Here is a 6401-nt window from a genome sequence, read left to right on the forward strand (position 1 = left end):
TTCCAGAGATGGGGGGTTTGTCGTATGAAAAGAGATTGAGCAGTTTAGGCCTTTACTCTCTGGAGTTTAGAAGAATGAGAGGAGATCTAATTGAGGTATATAGGATGATTAAGGGGATTGACAAAGTATACGTAGAGAGGATGTTTCCTCTGGTGGGGCAATCTAGAACGAGAGGTCATAGTTTTAGGATAAGGGGTAGCAGATTTAGAACAGAGATGAGAAATTACTTCTCTCAATGGGCTGTGAGTCTGTGGGATTCACGACCCCAGAGTGCGGTGGATGCCAGGACATTGAGTAAATTTAAGGAGGAGATAGACAGATTTTTAATTAGTAAAGGGTTGAAGGGTTACGGAGAACGGGCAGGAAAGTGGAGTTGAGGCCGAGATCAGATCAGCCATGATCGTATTGGATGGCCGAGCAGGCTCGAGGAGCTGAATTGCCAACTCCTGCTCCGAGTTCTTATGTTCTTAAAAAGTGAAAAACGGAAGCTAGGTTAACTGAACATTCCGGTGATCGGGTCGGGTCCAACGCGGGAAAGAATGAAAGGACTCAGGCCGGGTCGGGCTCAGGTCGGATGTGGTTCTGTCGGGCTCGGGTTGGGTTTCATTTGCAGACCCGAGCAGGCCTTTACTTTCCACTTACCAGCCCAAGCCTGAATGATGTCCAGGTCTTTCTGTCGTGGAGAGAGATGCAGCTGCTGACAGAACACCTGCGCAGGTTCAACCATTATGGCCCACAGTGCAACTCGAGGGTCACAATACTGAGCTGTTAACTCTGTTTCACTCTACATAGATGCTGCAGGACCTGCTGAGTCTTTCCAACATTTTCTGGTTATTATTTTGTTTACAATCACTAGCAGAGCGGCCAGGCTCAAACACAGTCTGGCTTCCTCGAACACTCTGGACTTCCTGCACACGCACACTATTCCTCCCTGCTGGTAATCCAAGCATTTCCAGTGACATAACCAAAAACAGAAAATGTTGGAAATTCTCAGCAGGTCAGACAGCATCTGTGGAGAGAACAGCAGAGTTAACGTTTCAGGTCAATGATCTTTCATCAGAATCCAATTCACAGGAAGTATTAATAAACAAAATCTCACTAAGTCTTGATAAAAGATGTAGGTGTTAAGGAGCGTCTACAGGGAGGAGAGAGGTAGAGAGGAGGAAAGATTTTGGGAGGGAATTCCAGAGTTTAGGACCTAGGCATCTGAAGACACTGCCCCAATGGTGAAAATCTGGTATGCAACATAATTTGAGGAGTGCAGGCATTTCAGAGGATTGTAGGGCTGGAGGAGATTACAGAGATAGAGAGGAGTGAGACCAGGGAGGGATATGAATGAAAAAGACAATTTTTAAATCGCAGCTTTGCTGGACAGGGAGCCAATGTCGGTCAGTGAGCACAGGGCTGATTGGTGAAGGGGACAAGCTGTGTATTAAAATACAGGCAGCAGAGTTTTGGATAAGCTGAAGATTATGGAGGACCAAGCTGGTATTCTGACCAGGAGACCACTGAAATACTTGAGTCGAGAAGTAACAACGATAAGGATGAATGTTTCAGCAACAGATGAGCTAAAGCAGTAGCAGAGGTCGCCGATGTTAAGAAGATGAAAATAAGCTGTCATGGTGATGCAGAGTATGTGTGGTCAGAAACTCAATTCAGGGTCAAAATGGAAACCGAGGTTGGAAACAGTTCGACTCGGCCTCAGACAGTTGTTGGGGAGCGGGTTGGTGCCAGTGACCAGAGAACAGAATTTACATCATGGCCGAAGACAATGGTTTAGGTCTCCCCAATATTTATTTAATTCAAGTAAACTTATGCTCATCAAATACTGCTTGTCAGACAAGCCATGTGAAAAATCTATGGCCAGAGTGAGAAGAGAAACCTTTGACAGTGAGTGAAGATGATTCTCTGGTTACTATTGTTTCAAGAGCATTGGAACCAGGAGAGGATCATCCCACCCAGTTAGACAACAGAGGAGAGGCGTTGTCGGAGGATGGTGTAGTCAACCATGTCAAAATCTGCAGACTGGTCATAGAGGAACTTTGAACAAACAAACACAGTCACAGAGGATATCATTTGTAACTTTGATAAGGGCCTGCATCTGTGCTGTGGTTTGGGCAGAAACCTGATTGGCGGTCGCTCAAACATGGTGTTCCTGGAAAGATGGCCATGCATTGTAGATGTGACAACACGTTCATGAGCTTGACAGGAAGGAGAGTTTGGAGATAGGATGGTAGTTTGCAACGACAGAGGGATCATGGGTGTTTTTGTTGATGAGAGGGTAATGACAACAGAAGCAGAGGAGGACAGTTCCTGAAGAGAGGAAGCCATTAACAATATCAACTCACATGGGGACTAGGAAGGGAAGGGGGTGGTTATTTAAATATATTGGGAGAATTATTTAAATAATTACAGAAGTAGCTGCAGGCACATAGACTCATCTGAATCCCAGATGGAAAATATGAGGGGAAAACTGTATAAAAATTGATGTATCCATTTCTCTACAGTAAAGCACAATGATTGTTCTCATATAATTGCTGGTCTGGTCACTATCCTGATTCCAGCCCCAGAATCGACAGATAAGTCAGTGTTGTGGGTTCTGCAGGTAATGAACATACAATGGGTAAAGATCAGTTGCACAATGCAGTCTTCATCCTGATAAGCTTCGTCCTCCCCACCCTATTCTCTGGCACAGGGCTGAATCTGAATCGCACACTGTCCCATTCAGATTGGATTGTCCTGATCCTTTAACTAAAGTCATTAAAATTAATTGCATATACAATGACTAAACTGCCCCCAAACTGTTCAGAAGACCCCACACTGAAACCATGTTCTGTAGCTGGAATCAAATCTTTATCCTGAATTCGGTATAAACGGGCAGAGATAGCTATAATGGACAAAGATTGTGGTTAGTTTATTGGGATCACACTTCATAGAGAAGGGTAAAGTGAACCATCTGATTTAACACAGTATTTATTTGGAATTATCTTCCCTTTAGATCATGAGCTGCTTTTTGGAGCCGTTTCCAATTTACCAATAATGCAATATAGAATCCCAGCTGTATTAATCTCAGTATCAGGCTTTTTACAATGTTCCCCTGATCTGGATTGCCATGGAGTACTTCAATCCCCTTCTCCATCATTATAGTTAGTTTAAAAAGCTGGTCAGTTATTAGCAAGAGAACAATGATCATAAAATCGAAGAGACAATCTCCAGTTAATAAGTAATAGTGTCGGCCCTGATCAGGATGTTCACACCCACCATTATCAGGTTCCAGGTTTCACTTACTGGAAATTAATCTGCAAATGCGTGTGGTAAACAAGCAAAACCTTTGGATGGTTAACTTTTATTGGTGGTATTGCAAATTTACCTTTTCATTTCATTTAAATAAAGATCTGACAGCAGATTCAATTAATTGTGAGACTGAAAAACTGAAATGTTAATGAATTTCAGAATTATAATTTACATTTAGCATTGCTGAAAATAGAGACATGTTGTCGAAGCTTTTCATCTTGTACTCATCAGGACAACAGGGTCAAAATCCTGGAACTCTCTTCCTAACAGCACTGTGGGTGGACCGACCCCACAGGGACTGCAGTGGTTCAAGAACACAGCTCACCACCACCTTCTCAAGGACAATTAGGGATGTGCAATAAATGACGGCCTGGCCAGTGATGCCCACATCCCATAAACGAATCAAAAAAAATTCGAAAGAATACCAATGCAAGGGAAAGAAGCAACTTTACACTGTATGGCAAGACAATGCTGATTGATTGGTCGAGGCGTTGCCGCGGAGAATGCAGCAGTTTCTGGTGACTGACAGTTAACTGATAAGCTTTGATTGAAATTTAAACCAGGCAGCTTGACTCTGATTGGTCAATGCGTTGCCCTGATGGATGAACCAGCGAATGGCTGTCGCTTATTTTGTTTAGCTGAAACAGGATCAATGTGTGTATGTGTTCTTTCTGTCTGCAAAGAATAGGCCCCTGTGCATTGATATGCGCTTTTATCCAGTGCATGCAAATGTCCCACACTGCAAGCACGACTTACAATCTAAAGTTCGTTGTCAGCATAATTCTTAGCACACTGAGCATTATTTAGCAAATGGTGTCTAATCACGGAATCACATCTAATGTTAGACACTTTGTTTTGAGTTTTGAATGCACGGGCTGGTTGGGTACTGCCTGTACCTTGCCCTTTGTGAACAGTGGAAGGGACATGTTGTTTGATAAGATCCACCAGTCTTTGCAACGTAAGACCGATATACCTAGCATCACACTGGCATTGAATTTCACATATCACATTACTCATTTGTGTGATAGGCAGGTGAAGATAGATGTTTCACATTGCTACTCTGCAGTAGCAACACGTGTGGTGTTCACCACTAACAGGATGCTGCCATCAAGCCGAAAAGACATCCTGTTTCTCCTGATTTTACCTTCCCGCCTCACCTACAATAATCCTAATTCCCTTCATTTCGTCTTGCATGGTTGCTGATTCTGCCCCTGTATCCGTTTGCTCTCCAGCTCTTTATTTGATTCCCTCTCCACCTTTTCCAAGTCGGATCACTATCCCTGCTCCCCTCTCCATCCTGCTGAATGTTGGATTTCCCATCCATTGCAAAGATTTTCATCAAAGCTATTCAAAGTCTCCGCCAAATGTAGTTACTGGTTGGGAAAATGATACCTACAAAACTGGGCGAGCAATTGGCTAATGTTCCTCTTCAATATTACTTTATTTTTTGCTTACACATCTTTTTTTACTTATCGCTCGACTCCTCCGTTTCGATCTATCTTCTCTGTCCTCCCCGCCCTGTACAACATGGTCCTAATAATATTAAATGGCATTGAAATTACTAATCTTTTAACCATTGTAACAGTGACTGCAAGTCTCCCAGTTCTTTCTGTTTGTTTGTTCCGAAGGGAAATCGGGTTCCCTTGCCTGAATAATTTCTGTATCATCAATGCAATTTTAATGTTCACCATGAAACCTGCTGCTGTTTATAAGCTTTCCCACATAAACTGTCGTCTTACAGCCCAGTTCTTCAATTCCTTCAAGACAAGGAACTAACCCTGATTCTGTGGATCCATGAACATGCTTATCCTGAAATAAAGGGGCAACTACATGTGAGTTTAAAAGAAGTGTAAACTGCCAAGTGAGTAATCCTCTTTTAACTAGTTGAGAGATTGCCAGCCTCACAGAGTCACTGTCCCGCCAATTCAGTTCACTGTACTTGGTATTAACATGACGCTGAAATAGTGGAACACAGTGAATACTCTAGGTTGTGACTACATTCCGCCAGTAGCAGCTGAAGAGCTGAGCACCATAACAAGCTGTCCGAGCCAAGCAATTCCAAAGCATCTGACACTGGCATATTGGACAATATAAAACATTAACCGGCTGTATCTTATCCACAAAGTCAAAACTTATCACCCTATCAGCCATCTCACAATGATCAGCGAAGTGATAGATGAACTCATCAACAGTGCCATCAAATATCAGCATTGACCCAACAATAACCTGTTTATGGGTGCTCAGTTCATATTGTACCTGAAATCTTCAGACTTATTCGCAAATGCAAGAGTTAAATTCTGGAGAAGTGCTGATCGCAACTCCCCTTAACAAGGCAGCATTTGACTCACTTTGGTACCGAAGAACCCGAGCATCCTGAACTGAATACAGATTAAAGAGTGCCCCTACCCACAACCCCATAACCACCCACCTCTCCCCACCCGCACTACACCATACCCCCTCCCCCAAACTCAGGGCTGGAAACTTTGGATTTCGGTGATAGTTAGGGGTTTTTGAAGAGTTCCCGACTCTAACTTTGTCGTCATTACCATTTCATACACTAGAAATACATTTAAACATTATTTACAACAGTACAATGTTAGCTGGCGAGATTATATTTGGAAGTTTTTTATTGAACGGTGCTGCTTGCAGTAAGTTAATTTCTGAATAAAACAATTCTTTCTAACTCGATCCGTTATGGATATTACAACTAATCAATAACATTGAGCAACTATGCAGAGAAAAGGCGACGAGTCCATTCGAGTACATAAAAACACTGTTATTTTGCTCAGTAAATTCAGGGTCCTTACCTTGTGTTGTGTCTCCTGATTCTGGTTTCAGAGTGTCTGGTGGGTTAGAGTTGTGTGTTCAACACACACCCGAGTTAAATATTAATTCCACATTCCAGTCATAAAGACTTTTCATTACAACACAACACGCCCTGTTCTTTGGAGCAAGGAGAATCTGAATCCCACATGGTCTCAGTCAAATTCGAACTGAATTACTGATATTTTATCTAATGTCATGGATTCTGTGTATGGTAACAATGTCTAAATTCCACTGCATCTGTGAGTGTGGTGGGAGAAGATTCGATCAAGGTATTCACAAGG

At 42.6% G+C, this 6401-nt stretch overlaps 1 protein-coding gene across 3 annotated transcripts in view; it reads right to left on the reverse strand.

Annotated features, from left to right (window-relative positions):
- Nucleotides 1-6140, reverse strand: part of LOC137385133 (NACHT, LRR and PYD domains-containing protein 3-like) — an 89359-nt gene extending 83219 nt beyond the window's left edge. For 2 of the 3 annotated variants that reach the window (XM_068059958.1, XM_068059957.1), the window contains exon 1: nucleotides 6102-6140. The gene's annotated coding sequence lies outside the window, so the exon portion shown is untranslated. The remainder of the gene's footprint in view (nucleotides 1-6101) is intronic. The other variant, XM_068059959.1, reaches the window with a different exon arrangement.
- Nucleotides 6141-6401: the final 261 nt, after the last annotated feature.

Source organism: Heterodontus francisci, chromosome 28 (assembly GCF_036365525.1).
Source record: "Heterodontus francisci isolate sHetFra1 chromosome 28, sHetFra1.hap1, whole genome shotgun sequence".
NCBI lineage: Eukaryota > Metazoa > Chordata > Chondrichthyes > Heterodontiformes > Heterodontidae > Heterodontus > Heterodontus francisci.